At 44.5% G+C, this 18,247-nt stretch overlaps 1 protein-coding gene across 2 annotated transcripts in view; it reads right to left on the bottom strand.

The window, feature by feature from the left end:
- BMP2 (bone morphogenetic protein 2) overlaps nucleotides 1-18,247 on the bottom strand; it is a 333,293-nt gene that overhangs the window by 102,644 nt on the left and 212,402 nt on the right. For both annotated transcript variants that reach the window (XM_075749818.1, XM_075749816.1), the window contains one exon: nucleotides 13,469-13,582. The gene's annotated coding sequence lies outside the window, so the exon portion shown is untranslated. The remainder of the gene's footprint in view (nucleotides 1-13,468; nucleotides 13,583-18,247) is intronic.

Here is an 18,247-nt window from a genome sequence, read left to right on the forward strand (position 1 = left end):
GCTGACGTTGATGTCTACCTAACTAAAATGAAGTATCGATAACCCAGCTCACACTTGATGAAAGCGCCATTCTGAATTATTTACTGTATGTCATACTTCAGGTTTTAATTTCAATATATTGTGAGATGTACAATAAATTATTTAGAAACGTGACAAATTAAAATGCAGTTTCAAATCTCCTTGCATTTTCTGATCTTCGGTTAACAGTCCGGTTTGCAACAACGATTTGCTAATCTATTTTTGCAAATGGTTTTTCAACTAGAGAGGCATAGAGGCATGCAAGTTTTCCATTGCAGCAAATCTTACCTAGCTTGAATCATTTAATAGCCCGTCCTCCTTGAGACATACTAATGAAATACAGCTTGGGCAAAAGGGTCAAATGTACCTGCAGCAGGTTAGCCCAGGAGCCTGCACTTTGTTTTCTCCAGCTTTACCCAGGGGCATGCAATGGTGTGAGGGCTCTTTTCCTCTTGCTCAAATTAATTTTGTGTGTGTGTCAAACAGCCTCTTAGGAAGAGATATTTTATTTTACTTTCTAACTTTTTTCTCTTCCTTTTTTTGCGATCAGTTTTGTAGGAAGATCTGGGAAATACAGCTGGTGTTTTAACACGTCCAGGCACATGTTTCTTTGTATTGGGATGGCGAGGAAGAATGTTGTCGTCTTCTACTCTGAGCAGTCATGGGTTCAATAAAGCAGTTGTTGTTTTGTCTTGCAACTCATTTTTAGACCAGTCTTGCAAAGTTCTTCATGTCCACTTGTCAAGATATTTTTCATCCTCTTTTTGGCAAATAAAGTAAAGAAACAGATGTCAATATTCCTCCTTGGAGACATATCTTTAGGCATGAGCCTAGATGACGGTGATTCAAGCTTTGTTCCTGAATGGGTAACACCTCTGCAAAATTGCAATCTTCTGAGCAACAGAATACACAATATTCAGTCTTGCAAGAGTGATAAGTTTAAGACCCAATATTTCCTGACTCATCAGAGCTCACAATGGAAAGCTTTGTACTGTCTGAGGGGAGAAATTCCAAGTTTCTGTCCATGAAAGAGCCCAAGTTCTTTAAAAATCATGACGTGTTTATGCAGAGTAAAACAATTTTAGATCAATTTAGGACGTTCCATCCCTCTGAAATCTGTACTGAATTTGTGTCTAGATGATAGGAAATCTATATGTTGTAACAAGAATGTTTTACAATACCCACCTATATTTAAAACAAAATCTTCGAAGTCTTTGACACATACCCAATGGTCTGCAAACAAAACCTGGTCCGCAGTTTTGTTTATAGCTGACTCATGGCTTGCCTATTCTGAAATCATGGGACTGCCCCTGAGGTGTGATGATGAAAACTGCTCCCAGTTGAAAGGCTCTCAATGGAAACAAAGTTCCATCAGACATGAAGGTTCGAGGAGCCTCAAAAAAGTTTCATTTGAAATATGCTGCGTTTGATTCCCTTTTGCCCTATCAAAGGCAAAGCAAAGATTTAGAAGGAGCCCTGCCTGTATTGCTGGCGTACCTGGAAGGAGCAGAAATAGCGGAAGCTCAACGGCGCGCTGGGCTGAGCAGCGAGTTCCCACCGCCCAGCCCATAGCACAGCCGCTCAAATACCAGCTGCAACACCGGCGAAAGGCGTCGAGGTGCTGTGCAGGGATGGAGCAAGGTGCCAAAGGGCAGTCGGGGACCAGGAGTACATTAACTTTTCCTTCAGAGGCAGAAAGGCATCAAAGCACAGCCTCAGCAGAATTGCTACAGAAGGGAATCTGAGCAGCTGCCAGATCCAAGAGCTGCTGCTTTACCTGAGGTTAAAAAAGGAAAGAAACTGGAGTTTCTTTTGGCTTCTTGAGAATCAGAAACCCTGGATTTCTGCCAGCCTTAAGAGAACCCTCTACGTATACCCTTATGTATAGATAATGTATCTCTATGGATACCTTATCTCTGAGAACTCTCCAGCTGAAAAAGCTTGGCTGAAAGGTGCCATATCCATTTTAATATTGGTCCCCGAGGTGAGACAAACAGAGATCAGTTTGTTTCTTCCTTTGCAAAAGTAAGGCTGCGGGAAAGGGGAGCATGACATGGCTGGACTTTTTCTAGTTCAGGGCAGGATCCGATCAGACCGGGATCCAGTTACGTACCGAGTTTACAACAGATTGCATTTAGGACCATGGGCAAATCATTCCTCGCAACGTGCCTCAGTTTCTACACCTGAAATACTAAGTTAAATAGCTACCAGGCATTGCATAACCCAATGTATATATTTTAGGATGTGCTGACACGCCATATTGCCTGAGCACTTGGTCAGAAAAAATAACAAACACTATTGATATTACAATAATGCTAGCAAATTATAGACGTCTGCAATTACATTAAATTAAAACCTGGTATGGTTCACAATAGTCAGATGGGGCAGCATGAAACAGGAACTGTATTACAATCCAACTGTTTCAGCTTAAATATTTGAGGTTTGAGGCATTTGGATTTAAAAACAAAAAGCTCAAATTTATATAGAGACTTCAGGTAGTTCAGTTGAAACAAACCTTACTTTTCACAAAAAAATTGTTTCAATAACAGATTTTCCCAGTCAACCTTGTTGTAATGCAACACAGTTTGTCAGACTTATGTCCTGGCTACTTCTGGTGTTACTGTTGAGCACAGTTCAGACTTTGAATCTGATTTCTTCCCGTCCAGCAATCATTCCTTAGAGTACATACTTTTTTTTTTTTTGAATCAAAGCTAGGATTGCATGAACCAATTGTGTTGGCTGAAGCACTTGACATGCAAGAAATAAAGACAGCAGCATATGCCTGAAGTTACTGCGCAGAGCTTAATTAATACAAGGGTTTTCACCTTGGTATTAATACTTTCCTCTCGAATTGAATGGGACTTGACCTTGTCACAACAAGATCAGGGCAAGTCTGTGAAAACAATGTTATGACATCAAAGCCAAAACAAAGGAATGTCATCACATGTGTCGGAGGAGGATATGACGGGGTCTTCTTACAGTAGTAAAATAATATCAGTGTGACTCCTGAGAAACCTTCTCAGCTCCCACGTCTCTCTATGGAAAGGGAGTGCAATGGGAGAACCTGGCAGAAGGCAATTTCGTTAAATACCAGAAGATGTGGATGCGGTCCCTAGCCGGAGTAAAGAGGCTCTACTGACTTTAATGGACAGATTCACATCTATTGGAGATCTGGTCCACTGCAACCAAACCGAGGAAAGGATGTATAAATTAAAATACCGCCTCACTGAAGGGCATATAAATTCATCGTCAGCGTGCTCGGGCATTGCTCCCCATCCCTCATCGTGTAAATAAGGCCACATCATTTTCATTTGTGGGTAAGAGCTCTCAGTTCCTCGTGCCCCTCTCCGGTACGAAAACCCCCACTTACGGCTGGTTACTTTTCCGCCTGACGCTTAGCTGGAAGAGCCGCACTGTGAAATCCCTGTTCCCGGCAGCTACCGCCTCGTACCGGGGGAGTTCCCCTGTGCCCCCTACCCTCCCCTCCAAGACTTAACAGTACAGCCTTAGAAAGGGGATTTTCCAGTATAAACAGAGCTAAGCCAAACTCTTCTCCTGGCCTCTCCGTGCCCCAGCCCATATTTGCCCCACATATAATTACCTGTGGATTTCACCTAGAAGACAGAGGATTTCACTTATAAGCCCAAATAGGCAGGCTCTGACGTAATGGCAGTCTGAGGAATATAGGTCAGGGAGGTGGCCTGGCCACTGGAAATGAATCTCTGAAGCAGAATGAGCAACCTTGTTAGAGGGGAAGATAGTAATCAGCAGTGGTCCTCGGATCTAAACATTTCACCTCCAGCACTCTTGCAGCTACAGCCCTCATCTGTTTCACTTCCCTATTTTAAGTTCCTGACTCACATCCTAAATATTGACTTCTATTTTTCTATTAGCACTGGATTTTCAGCCTCCATATTGACTTTGACTGTACCTATGGTTGATACTAAGCCTCTCAGGTCAACAAACTTTTATAGCTGTTAGCTGCTTAAACCACATTGGGCAGGAACTGGCACTATAGAGCAGTAGCTAGAAGCAATATTATTGGGAATTATAAATTATTCCTCTGCCTGAACTTTTCCTCTTATTCACATAGCTACATTCATTTTTAAACATGTGGCAAATGAATTGCTCAGGGAAGACAATTGGGACTCTGTGATTTTGGGAGCACCCATCACCACCAGCAGGGATGGATTCTCCTCTGGGAACAGTGGAGTAACGCAGAAGTAGTTATAGCAGGGGTACAACAGCGTAATCCGGGCTGGTAATACCTGTGAGGACAGACTACACCCAGCCGGAGGATCAGAAGCCCCAAATCCATCTTAGTTGTACACACTTAATCGTCTCCTTCGGCTAACATTTTAGCAGTACACGTAATCAAGCTGTTGCAACCAAACATCAGAGAGACCTGGCCATCCATCATTTGTAAAACACTTAATGTATGTAAGAAACAATAACAACATTAAAAGAACATCATGGCAGTGACAAAGCCAAGCCTAAAAAAGTGAGGAAACACAGCAATTAAGATTAACTTATGCCTCACAGTATAATATTTTTCTGCAGACCACATACTATTTTTTGGACTGGGACCCACGCTCGGGAGCGGGGACATGGAAGGTGCAGCTAGCCACAAGCTATGTCAAGTGTTTTACTGACAGAGGATGACTGCAGCATTTAGATGTGAGAGGAACTGTATATAGCAGCATGCCTTAAAAGATGCCCCTTTGGGCGCTGCTGACCCTGGGGACTTGCCCGGCACACCTCCCTGCACAAAGAGCTCACAGAAATGGCTCGTTTCCTGCCGTTCTCCCTCTGCCACTCAACCTCACAGACAGCCAAAACGCGACCGGGATTTATCTTAAGTTTTAAGTCCATGCCATGTTCAGTTTAATGCTTTCTAAAAAGTGGTTATCACCGAGGAAACGATTACTGAGATGATAAGCTATGAATGACTTATTCATGCAGTATTTTCAGTCCTTCATCAGTCTACTAGATCTTGCACTAATGTTCCAGTCCTTCACATACTGATTAATTTTTCATGTGCTACCAGGCCTTTTTCGAGCAAAGACTGCCAAACTAATGCAATCTGGCCATTTAGTAAGCTGTTTCTTTCCCTTTTTGTTTTTCTTACCCCATGCCTTCAGTACAAGCCTGTGGAAGGAAGGAAGGGTCTGTCAGAGAACTTGTATGATATTTGTGATTTATTATTAATTGCTGGCACAGAAGTCCCTGCAGGTCACAGGACCCTGCCTGTGCTAGGCAACGTAGTGATGCTGTCATGGGCAATGCATTGACTAGGAAGAGGGTGTCCTTTTCCCAGACCTTTTAACTAGGCAGAGGTAGTTGCCCCCCTCCTCCGTGATGGGAAGGGCAATAAAGGCGCAGGCTGATGAAGTGCACGGGGCAGGGGGGGCAAAGCCGCAAGAGAAACCGTGCAAGTGTCTGGAACTGAACCTACACAGCACCGCATTGCCTCTCTTCCCCCTCCCGACAACGTGTTCCCATTCCTCCCAGCGCTCAGTGCAAACCTGAGAAACATGCTTTTCCCTTGCCTAAAGTCTGCAGAATTACAGTTTTCAAGGATTTACCACTTAATGGTAAAATGCTGGCCCACAATTACGCGGTGTTCTCTCTGCCAAGGCACATACATGGGTTGTAATCAGAGAGCGTTTTTTTCCCCATCCTCCCTCCAACTTTGCCATGAGGTGGAAGAAACTGTGATGCGTAGCGCTCGCTTTCCCCTCCTGTGCCAGGACCGATGCGTGCCTCGTCCCACAAAGCTGTAGCTCAAATCCTGTTGCAGAGAAAGCACCAGGCTTGCAGCATTGCAGCCCATGGCCCCACCAAAACCAATGGGCATTCTTCTACCCACACCCTGTGGCAGGGTCAGGGCCACAGAGCGTGGGTCAGCAAGGGAGCAACACATTAAATAAGTTTGTGTTTTTCAGATAAAGGGTATTCTTTACCATCTCCTTGATAGACAGGTGGTTTGAGCTTCTTAGGGTGATGACAACTAGATGTAACGGGAAAGTAACATTTATTCTACTCTTAACAGTTCAGTTTCATCTGTAATCCAAAAAATGGTGTCTTGAACGTGATCATCGCATATTTTGTCTGTTGTAGTAGGCATGAACCCTTCTCCCAACATTTTTGTGAGAATATGCGGGTGTCAGTGGCAACACAGACCACGTGAGCACAAACGCGGTGTGGGAACTAGCCAGCACCGGTGCTTAGAGTAAAAACCTAATTCTGTTTTGACGGAGACTCCCTGTACAACTTTAGCCAGGTCTCTCGGTTATTTGATAGTTCAATTTCTCATCTGTACAACAAGGAGAAGTTAATCCTGCCTTCAGCAGAGCGCTCTGAGGATGACCGCACTGGGTTTTGGGAGGGACTCTGATGTACAGCATGCATAATGACCTCCAGATACCTAAACCCAATCCTTCTGATGGAAACATTTATAGCCCTTTAGTTCCTAATTCCAGCTATACATTACCACATCAGCAAGATGGAGCAAGATAAGTAGATGTTTTAAGCAGACCTCTACTAGCTGATCAGTTAGCCTTTTGACTGCGCTAGCCAGCTCACTTGCTTTTGTGCTACCCCCTTTTTCTGCAAACAATGCACTTACTAGGCCTTTTAAGAGACACACACACACACACACACACAAAAAAAAAAAAAAAAAAAGCAGTGCTTTGTGAACTACCTGCTGCCAGCATGGTCCCAGGTGACCCAGCCCAGCTCCACTGCGCGCCTGCTATCAGCATCCCTTGTGTACTCTGAGCAGCTTGTCCTTACCCCATCACTCCACACATGGGAGACTATCCCCTTATTACCCTCACCCAGGGCCCTGACCTCAATTATTAACTGTGTTTAGCAAGGACATTATTAAACCTGACTCTCTGCTCCCAGATGAGCTATCATGTGTCTCTCTTTAACCCAGCAGGAACCTTTTTCTCACCCCATGCCCTTCTTATTACCCTTTAATGTGCCCTGAAGCCTCTTGGAGCAACCCCATCCGTCTCACATAATATCATTTCTAGGAGGAGAGTGAAAAAAGCAGAAGAGTCCATTCCTGAAGATTTTTTTTCCTAACTGGCTTCCAAACATCTTTCCATTTCCTTTCTATTTTAATCATCAGTCTCTAATAACAAATTCTAAAAACCAACAGGTCTCCCCAGTCACAGAGAACTGCTCAGCTGCGGATTAAAGCACCTTACAGTTTTTAGCAGGACACTAGTTCTTTATACTTGTGAAAACTGATCACATCTGTCTATTATGATTAAAAAGCAAGTAGATATTAATAACTAACTACTAATTAGCTGACATGTTAATCGCGGCTTTTATGCCAAACAAAAACAGGAGTGCCACTGAAACATAATATAAAATGTCAGCAAATGTCTCCACTTCTGCGCTTGGCAAATCCAGCTTGCGATGTGCTGATGACATCAGGGCACCGAAGGGCATTGGGCAATGCTCCGTGCTCCTCTCGGGCTTTGGCAGAGGAACAGCTCTGCGCCGGGCTGCGGTTGGGGCATAACCCTGGGCGTAAGTTAGAGCACTCTTCAGGCAGCTTTACTTCAGAAGCAGCAGCAAAAGCCCAGTGGAGGCTGTTCCAGCAGCTGAACCGAGGAGACCTCAGCAGCCTCTAATCCTGTTTTCTCCTTCCTTGCTCCTTTTCTGGAGGCTTTTACAGCAGGATCTGTCACGGCTCATCTCATGTTGGCAAGGGAAAGCCTCTGTGTCACCCTCAAAACCCACAGGCGTGTGGGAGACCCTGGGTTAATTGGTAACCTCAATCGGTTAGAGATATCTGCAGTGTATCTGCATCTCATAGCAAGGCTGTAGCCTTTGCATAACCTATTCAGCAGCAACTGTGGCTGCTCAGCCGGCAATGCATCTTTCCTATCTCCTTCATTTCCAGGGCCAGACACTACACCAGTAGTCCCCATTGCAGTGCCCCATGGCTTCACCTGACCTTACCTCACGTTAGCGCCGTCTACCTTGCTCCATCCACCCAGCCGGGCAATCTCACATCCCTCCCAACACTGCCTTGAGCGAGAAAAACTACTCTGGTGCTGCACTTCTGAAGATAACCACCATATTTTTCAATTTCCACTGCTGTCCTCTACTACGTGTTTGTACGATGCCCAGCATCCCAAGGCCCTCATCTCCTTCAGAGCCCCTAGGGGCTGCTATATTGCAAAAAATACATACCGATGAACAGTTGGAGAGCATGCAAACATTCATCAAACCTATCCTTTGACTTATGGTAAGCAGCTGAAAGATGCAGCAGCCTTCAAATAAAATGCTATGACCGAATATTGCAAGCACGGCGAACGTTTTGTGGATGAGAATGCTCCCTCCCCTCAGAATATTTGTTTTCAATACCCACAAAGTAGTATAATGTCATCTAGCGAGGAAAATTCTGGCAGTTGATGCACAATCTGGCAGAGCTACAAGTACTGTAGGTGTTATGATACACACACAACATGTTTTACAAATAGAAAGTGGTTTCCAGAGTTCTTTAATATATTCTAATTTCCCCCACCTCTGCCCAAAAAAGCTGCAGTTATGAAAATACTGTTGCATACTGAAATATTAAACTAGAAATCTGAAGAGAGTTGTTTTTTAAAAAAGCTCTCTTTTCAGCTATTCCTTCTTCTCTTTTTTTTTAAGTCAGGTATGTTTTTAGCAACTTAAACAGGTTGGGTTACCCACAAGAAGTAGTAATTTTTCCACCTAGCAGATTGAGGTATTCATACCCTCTTTAAACATTTCTAAATTTATTCTCCAGTATTATTCAAATAGAAATATTTGCATGTACACCCTGAATCGGATAAAACCCTTTCAGTACTAACCCATGGGTAGAAACCACACAAATGAAGAAGATTAACAAAATGCACCTTCTTTGAATCCAAAGAGCCTTTGGAAGAAATCCTTCCAAAAATCCATCCTGTCTCAATTGCTTATTAATACTATTTCTTCATTTTACAAGAGAATCATGCTCAAGAGCAAACCTAGTACCAAGATAGCATGCAATGAGATATCCCTTACCTGCACAACTTGCTGGCTAATAGCCAGATGGGTAAGGAGTTATTAGCCTAATTTACAGGTAGGAGACCAAAGGAAAAAGAGACTGAATGAACTGCTCAAAGCCACCCAAGACACCTGTGTCAGCACCAAGAATGGAACAGTTTTCTTGCACACTAGTCCCACGCCTCAGTCACAACACAAGGTTTCCTTCCCAAGAAATCACATCAGCTGCTTCTTGTGAATTTTCAAGGTGCAGAAAAGCTGAGTTTGAACTTTTTCAAGTCTCTGAGGTCAACAGCCAGACTCACTTTCAGGAACAAAAACCCCTTGCAGAGCATTCAGGCATGAGTGATGAATCACGCCGCTGTTGGTCAATGACTGCCCCATCCAACCTACCCACCCAAAGAAGAGCATTTCTACTCTTTGTTTGTGGGTACTTCCAAACCAGACCTTTACATAAAATCACAGAGCGGCGACACTAACCTGAACCCACAAGGAGTATGCCAAAGACATACCATGCAGAGCTAGCAGTAATATTAGCTCTGAATTAGCGTCCTACACCTGAGCTAAGAAGCTGAGTTGTGGGGGCCTTACTTTCTCTGGGCAGTGCCACAGGACCGAGGGCATGTAGCAGAGCAGGCCAGCACAGAATTGAGTAAGTCTTGCTGCCTTGGTCAGCACTAACTACTCATCTGCACAGAGAAGATATGTCAGAAGTTTCTTCTAGGAACATGAATGGCTGGGTGGATGTCTGCTGGTGACATCCAAAACCAGTGGCCTAACAGTTTCTTAGGTATTTTCATGATCCAAATGAAGATGTTTCCAGTTTGTCTCAGATGACAATCTCCAGGAAATACACTGTTCTCTGTTCACTGTCTTGAGATGTGGGATTAGCAGCTAGGCAACGGGTTCCCCCTGGGACTCTGAGCCTATAGGGACATAGCAAGGTGGAGGAAAACTGCAGCCTACTATGGGGTTTGGCAGGCTCTGCTACCCCAAGTGCAGGAGGACCTTGAGGACCCAGACCTGGAAATTACTGGGGTTTCTCAAGCTTCATGACCTGTTTAGTCCCACAGCCTATAAAAGTACCACGTTCAATCCGATCCATCTGTTCCACAAAGAAGAGCAGCCTTTCCAATTGCAAACACCCATGCTGCCAGCATGGAACATCTCCCAGACATCTTTTAATTGCTATACATAAGGCAACTGTGGGGCTTCACGTAGGTTGTGATGAGGGAGAAGCTCTCATGCTGCACTGCTACTGAAGAGGGGAAGACATGATGCTGAGAACAGGGCTAGCAGTGTGGTACCTGTACATCAGCTGCAGATCACGACCACAAGGTCTGTCTGTAGCCTGAGGACAAAAACTGAGAGAGTAAGTTGGTGCAACTTGAATTACCTAAATAATGCTTGCTAGAAAATTACGTCCCAATTCTGCCATCCGTTAGTCTGGAAGTAGCTCCAGCAGAGGAACTAACACTAAAATAAAATATTACTCAGCAAAAGGTGGGGCTGAGTGATCGTGCCTTTAGCATTTCTTACCTGTTTGCAGATAGACTCCCATCTTTACAACTCTATTTATTGGGCCAAATCCTCACCTGGCCAGCTCCTCTGAGGTGAACTCAACAATGCTGATGTAGGCTAGCTCAGAATTCATGATTTACAAGCATTTGCTGATAGTTACTGCAGCCTGTTGTCTGTCTCCAGGTTGTTTGCTAAATTCAGTAGTATTCCTTGTGGTATTTCCATCTCCTGCTGCTGCACAGGTGCCCCAAGTCATTGGGTTAGGAATGGGGAGTCCAGCTCTGCAGCACCCATTAAGCCATTTATGAAAGGTTTTTTAACCTGGCTCTTCCCCTTGAAAATTCGACCTGGGAGAGGTAACCCTGACCATCAGTCCAGTCTCCAGACCAGCTGGGTCCCAACCCAGCAGACCATGCGGTTAAGTCCTGAGGGACTTAAGCACGTGCTTAAGTTCTCTGCTGGATCAGTGCCTTTACAACCAGTCCGACTGCTTTGTTAGCAGTGCTGAGCACCAGGGCTGAGCTCCAACAGGAAATAGCAGCTTCCCTTTGAAGTCCTGCCACTGATGTTCACGTAGGTGGGACTTCAAAGAAGAGCCACCGCTTCCCCTCCCAGTATCGGAGGCCCCAGTGTTGGAGAAGCAGTACTGCTGGTTTTAATTGCATTAAGGGATGCTTTAGGGCGGACGATTCAGCCCTTCTCAGTAAAAGGACAACTTAAAAAGGTTCCCACCTGCTGGCAAGAGACCCAAGGAAAGGTTAACTTGCACCCCAAAATATACCCTTTAAAACAAAGGTCTGTGGAAAGAAATCTCTTCCCCTTCTGTTAACTGTTTTCCCTAGTGCCACTGAAAACTACTTTGTGTACCTTGTGAGCATCTAGTTTACTCTGGAGCTGTACCCCTGGCCATCGTAAGGGCCCCTCGCCAGCTGGGATGTGGATGAGGAATGGCCAACCTCAGCTCCCGTAATAGACATCGCTGGAAAAACTGACCTCAACAACAGCTAAACCAAGCCAACATGAAGAAATACCCCCACAGGCAACCTACACGGCTGATTCTGCTGCTGACTGACTGTGCAATCATACATGGGTGCTCCTTTAACTTCTCTGTACCTCTTCTCCGTGAGGGAAAACAAAGCAGAGAAGTCCACATGGTGTAAATAAACTCAACTGACAGCAAAAGGTGGCTCCACCTTTTCTCTTTCCAGTCTTGCAGATTGCCAATATCCAGCTCTTCTATAAATCTTGAATCCGAAGACCCAGTCAGATGGGAGCGAGGTCAGACCCCTAACATAGAAAACCCTCAGAATCACGGGGTACCGAACGCGTTAGAGAAGCAGCCGATGTGCTCAGGGAATAAGAGAAACAGTGTAAGGTTTACATGGATGTGCAAAGCTCTTCCACGTTCATATTGCTTGTTTTTCTCTTCCCTAGAATTCACTTCATATATCCAGGTTCCATATATTTCTACGTTCAAAAGCTAGCTACATAAGTAGGCATGGATTTTGAAGGCAGATAAGCAATTTTTGTATTATTTGAGGACTAAGTATTTTGTGACCTCATTACACAGAGTTCAGCTGAGCTTTGCTGTTCGGGTCACTGATTTGCCGTAACCCGGTCATCTCACCTGGTCATTTCATATCTTGTACCTCCGCAGACAACACTTGCACATTGTTTGTAGAACAAACCCGAGTCAGCAGTAAAGCAGTGTATGCCAGTGGGGAGTAATAAGAGGAGGAGTTTTACCCCAGTAAAACCAGCTAAGCGAAGATGTGCCCCAAAAATGCAGAGAGTGGTTGATGCCAGACCCCGAGGGGCTGACAGCAGAAGCAGCACCAATATGGTGTGACAAGACTGGACTTGACCATTCAAATGATCCCAGCCCAAACCCTGATGGTGTGAAAAATGACCAAAAAGCTGAACTGAAACAATTTCTGGCTCAGGAAGAAAAAATTAGTACGGAAAGTCACTCATGTGCCTTTTGGTGGCACAGCCTTGTGGCTATGGCTTTGCCCAACCAACTCCGCTGCAGAGCAGCTTGCATAGAAACGCTTGAAAAAATATCTCTTTTTATCAAGAGAAAAGTGATTTTTTCAAGACATTTCTCTTAAAGTTTTGAGCTTCTACCAAAAAAATGCCAATGTGCATTTTCAGCCAAAATTATGCAACTATTCCATATTCAGCAGTTTCCCATTAAAGATTGTTGGGATTTAGGAGTCTGGGGGTTTTAATTGCTATTTTTTCTGAATATTTAATCAACATTTTCCACTGAGGGAGAAAAAATATTCCAGCCAAGTGTAGGTTTCCTTGCAAGGTTGAGAAGGGCAACGGGGAGGAGGGGTCGCTGTATTTTTCCTTAAAGACACAAACATTCTCTTATAACTTAAGTCACCGCTGCACTTGTGAGCCTGACAAATTTAGAGAACTTAAAATCAATCAATAAAAAAAGAGCTTGACCACAAAGGAAGTTCTGGTCAACCCTTCAACTTTACATCATAGACAACATTTATTTTATCACAGCCTTACAAAAATTAAAATAGAAAAATGCATCTTCTTGGAAAACAGCAGTTATTTTCTTTCACTGCTCAGATATTTTTATAAGCCCAGTTCCACCAGCCTCACGCATATTGAGAATCACCTTACCCTGCAGGGCAGACCATTTATTTAGAGGCAAGATATTATGTCCCAAGCAGGACACTAAGATGCCTCCACCCAACAAAAACTCTACTGTGCAGCTGAGCTGGACCAACCTACATCCCAGGTCCAAGTCTGGTTTGAAGCATTACCCATACTGTCTGGATACCGGCCTCTATAAACAAACAGGCAAGAAGGTCTGGAGAAGAGGTGAAGCCCTTCTCATTAGTTGTGAGCAAGGAAGGAAGTTGTACCTTACCAAAGACTGCGGGAATTCACAACTCCCTCCTTCCTTTAATAGCACTGCTGGAGGCAGAGAGGAGCAGGGCAGAGCGGCATTGCAGGGATGGTCCAGCAAAATAGCCAAGACGTCCTGTGAAATGAAATACTGCACATGAGTAAGGGTGGCAGAACTTGCCTGACAGATACCTTTCTTGCTGGCTAATTATAACCACAATTTATAGCTCTTTCCATTAAATCTTAGCAAAAGGACATAATGGCACAGAGACTGACTTGAATTGCTGGCAAACACGTCTTAACGCATATTTGTTCGGAGAATTGGTTCTGATAGTTTGTCCCCCCCCCCCCAGCATATTTTTGGTTGTTTATACGTATCAGCTTCAGCAAAACTTCCACTGGGAAAAGGTTACTCTGGTCCGGGAGGAAACTTCTGGTCAAAACACACATAAACAAACCTGCTTAGAGCAGTCAACAGTTTCAGCATTCAGCTGGAGCGCAGAAGATGTACTTTTGAAGGCCTGATAGATCAGGGAGTTCAACTTGGATCTCCTAAATCCAAGAACGGTATCTTAACTCCCAGACAAGAGGCCGTTCTTGGATGTTGCTTCCTGTAGGAGTCATTTCGTATTGGATCTAAGTCATTAAATATTTGCTGGTAACAGCAAGACCAATTCTGCAGCCCAGAGGCCAGAACACAGGAACATGACGCTGGGTCTCCCATACGCCAAGCGAGTGACTTGGCTATCTACTGGTTTATTGTGGTAATAAGAAAAAAACAAGCCCTTTATGGATCCCGTGTCTTCCAAGCGCAATGGAAAAAACTTGAAATCTCACAACATCTTGTGCAACAGGAGAACCATTTCCTACCTGCTGTTACAGGGGGTAGATCTGCAGCGTTTATCACCTCTTGTTGCCAAAGTCAGAATCTGGCCTGCTGCCTTTCACCCTAATTCAGAATGCACTTTCATCTCTAGTATAAACACCAAGAAATATCAAAAGCCCTGTTGACAGTACTGCTCTCATTTTCTGCTTTAAGAAGTTGCCAAAATGTACAAAATTAAACTCTCCGAGTCACAGTAGGCTGTTTTGTCAGTTTATCCAATCGGTAACGTAATACTGTCCTAACCTCTATCATTCTTGCTCTTTTCTTTTTTTTCTTCCCCCACCCCCTTCCTTTCTTTCTTAAACAAGAATTTCCCCTGGAAAGGAACACAGTTCATCCAAAAATTAAATCACAGCATCAAATTTCAAACCCGCAAATATAAATCAAATATCGTTCTGTTGACACTGAGAAATATTACTTTGCGCGACGCATGCTGCTGAAGCATTGTCCAGGCCACGGTAGGTAGACTATGGATATTGCCATGCTAAAGGAGCTTCTCTGGGAATTTTCTCTGAAATTGCAGGAGTCAGAAAGAGGAACGCTTCACTGTCTCTTACCTACTACCTCAGAGAGCACATCTGAGGACTGACCCTGTACTTTTTTTCTTTTCTTCCTTGTTCCTTTCATAACTAATAGGAAATTCTAGGCCTCCAAAAAATATAGAATTAGGTCCTCTCTTATTTCCTTAACAAAAACAAGAGCAAAATAAGTAGCACCATTTAACAAACAGCAATTCTGTGGAAAACTTCTAGGAAAACAGAAGCAATGCCAAATGTTTCTCTAGCACCAGAGTTCCTAAGCTGGGAAATGCGTCCCCACCGTAAGGCATGCGTGACATTTGCAAATGACCTTCACTTGAAATCAAAGTGTAACGTACATTACCTCAGTACATAATTAATTTTTAATCTATTAATGATATGACTCATTAGCATATTAGTAGCAGTGTTAATGGGAGTAATACTAACGCCATTGTACTGCTAACAGGTTTCAACATACTAGTCCTTCTACAAGCATATAACAAAAGGATTTGTGACCCAGCATCACAGAGGTGGTGAGACGTGAAGTTTGATAGCCCTACCAGCTACTTCATGTGATGTATCCTATTATCTCTTGTTATCTCCCCAAGGAATCACAGAAGATCTAAACGTGCAATCATAAGGATTGTTCAGGTGTAAGATCCCTGATGGTATCTTTGCTGGACATGAGATGAAACCCTAAAGAATGAGGGTTTTTTAATATTCCTTAAATGTTTCTGTTAGTACTCGATCAGGTGTGAAATGCCTTGTAGGACCTACTGAGCTCTTGTAGAGACTCCTGCTTCTCCAGGTTGCAAGAATACTCTCACCTCAGGGAAAGGATTTATGAAGTCATTTTGCAGAACTTGTCAAGAACTACTGGGGAGGAATAACACACACATTAAGAAAAGCCATTGTACGTCTTATTTTCTACCCTTAATTTCCTTGCTTGGAAACCTCACCTGAAAGAACTTGAGGAATCGATCTCTTCGGCTGGGATTTCCAGAAGTACAGTTCTCCTGATGTTAAGGGAAGGTCTCCACACAGCTGAGCCCATCTGCAAGGCTGAGCCAGCGCTACCATGCAGCCAGCAAACGCACAGAGCCCAACAGAAGCACCCTGACCTACAGCCCAGCTCTTCCAGAGAAGCATCAGACTCATGGTGGTTGTATTCTGTAAAGGGAAGATGTTTGCACAGGGCAGTCGAAAGTTACTGCGTGATTTCTGATCATATAGTGCAGATCTGATTTATCATTAAGTGCAAACACCGCTCACAAGATTTGGGGTGACATCAAATCAAGGTGCAGGTTTCAAGTATCGTTAAAAATCTGCTGCTTTAAGAATCTAGCTTTGGGGTCAGGCTCTTCCTTGGTTCTAGAAAACTATGAAAAGAAAACTGGACAGTATCCCTGGCTTCACGCACAGACAAAATCTGCAAGCAGAGGTCTGCCTCTGCACCTCCATGGTCCTGGTGCACGGGAAAAGGAGCCATTCTGTGATGTCTTGCCACATATCCCTGAATCTGTGGGACCCAAAATCCACACCACAATGGAAAGTAAGACTGGGCAGGCTGGGAGCCACAGCTGGGGTGGAAAATATCCACAGTAGCATTATATAGGAACAATAAAAAGCAAGACTGTAATTACCTTCCTGCTCACCCTCACCATGCTGCAATGAAGTTGCTGTCATTAACATCTTATCTACATACAAAGGTACCTCAGAATAGTACCTCAGCTCTCACCAGAAAGAAAAGCTGTATGATATAACCCGCTTTGACACCAAAATAACTGCATTCACATGAGGTCTTGTCTCACTATAACCAGTGGTAAAAAAATTAATACAGAATTATTTCCTAACAAAAAAAAATTGTATCAAGGCAATTTTTCATGTAAGCCAGGCCTAAAAATGGTTCTTAGAGTAGCTGCCAGGAAAATTGCCTAATATTCCAACTCTTCCCCAAGTCTCATGGTACCCAGCACAGCTTTTAAAACCCCTGTCCCTGAAACAGCACCAGCTACCCTTGGGCTCTGCCCAGAGACGCTCAAAACCAGCAACGCTGAAGATGCAAAACCAGGGGAGCAATGTGGGCTCCAAATCCAGAATTTCAAAACCAGGAAAACACCGTAATCACAGCCTATTCACCACTCAGGTGGGTGACAAAAGGACACCGGTTGAGGCTGATGACGACGGTGTTGCTCTGGTGCTGCCTCAAGGGAGCTCTCTGGCCCCAGAGAGCAGCTGGAGACGGATCTCCAGCCCCAGGGCCGAGGCTTGCTGGAGATGGCTGGGGCCGTCCGAGGAGTTGCCAATGTTTACTTTTGCAACTGGTTTATCTGGCTCCCACCTGCTGGCTTTTTGGAGCCCCCAAACTATTATTATCAAGAAAATTGTATTAACTACTACGTGCCCAAGTGAGTAAGTAGACAGGCTCACCCACTGGGAATGGGAAAACAAATTCTCAAAGGCAGATCTCTCCTCCTCCCTTTCCTCAGGCTTACCTTTATTTTTAAAGGCAGAATCAAAACCAGCCCAGGTCGCCCCATGCCGGGCAGGAGGGACAAGGCCCCAGGATCCTCCTTGCCTGTTTTCAGCCTCTTTCATAGCTTTGTCCAGATCACCCAGATAACAGCCAGAAACCTGCGAACTGTGCGCTTGCTGGAGTAACCTTGCAACCTTGCCATAGCTGTCCATCTTTCTCCTCCAAGTTAAACGACCCCCTGCAATCTCCACTGGGGTGAAAGATAGCAAGCGGGTTCCTCCTTTCTCACCATCTCAAAAAGAGGAAAAGCTCCCGGATGCCTCTCTCCCACTGTACTGCCGACTCTTGATAACCTGTCCTGTGCAAAGAATATACGAAAGGCCCGTGTGTCAGCAGGGGAAATACACCACTTGGATCACACGGTATCACACAGTCACTCCAACAACTTTTTTGTGAGATCTGCAGAGGTATGAACTTTACCTTTGCAAGCGCTTTTGTGGAGCCTCTGCTGCTGAATCCTACTCCTCTCTAGAGGTGGGGAGAGTCCTCCCAACGCTTCTGCGCTGTAAGAACATGGGCCTTTATATTCAGGCTGCTTTTATGGAAGCTTTTGAGAGGAGAGCTCCTAAATTGAAACCACATTGCCCAGCCTGAGCCAGAGCCTGCTGCATGAGCCCTGCCTACTCCCCGAGTCTTTCCAGTGCTGATCGCTTCCCAGCGAGAGCACGAAACAGTGGGGCTTACAAGTCCCGGGAATCTGCCAGCATGGAAACAGCGCTTGGCTAACAGCTTACAAACCTCTACCAGAGCTCTGGGATGCTCTTTCGTCTTTCCAGGGTCTTGGTGGGTGCAAAGTGGTCTGAACAGCTCTTTGTGTCTGTAGCTGCTACAAAAGAGACACCTTTCCTCTTTTTTTTTTTT

Source organism: Balearica regulorum, chromosome 3 (assembly GCF_011004875.1).
Source record: "Balearica regulorum gibbericeps isolate bBalReg1 chromosome 3, bBalReg1.pri, whole genome shotgun sequence".
Taxonomy (NCBI): Eukaryota; Metazoa; Chordata; class Aves; order Gruiformes; family Gruidae; genus Balearica; species Balearica regulorum.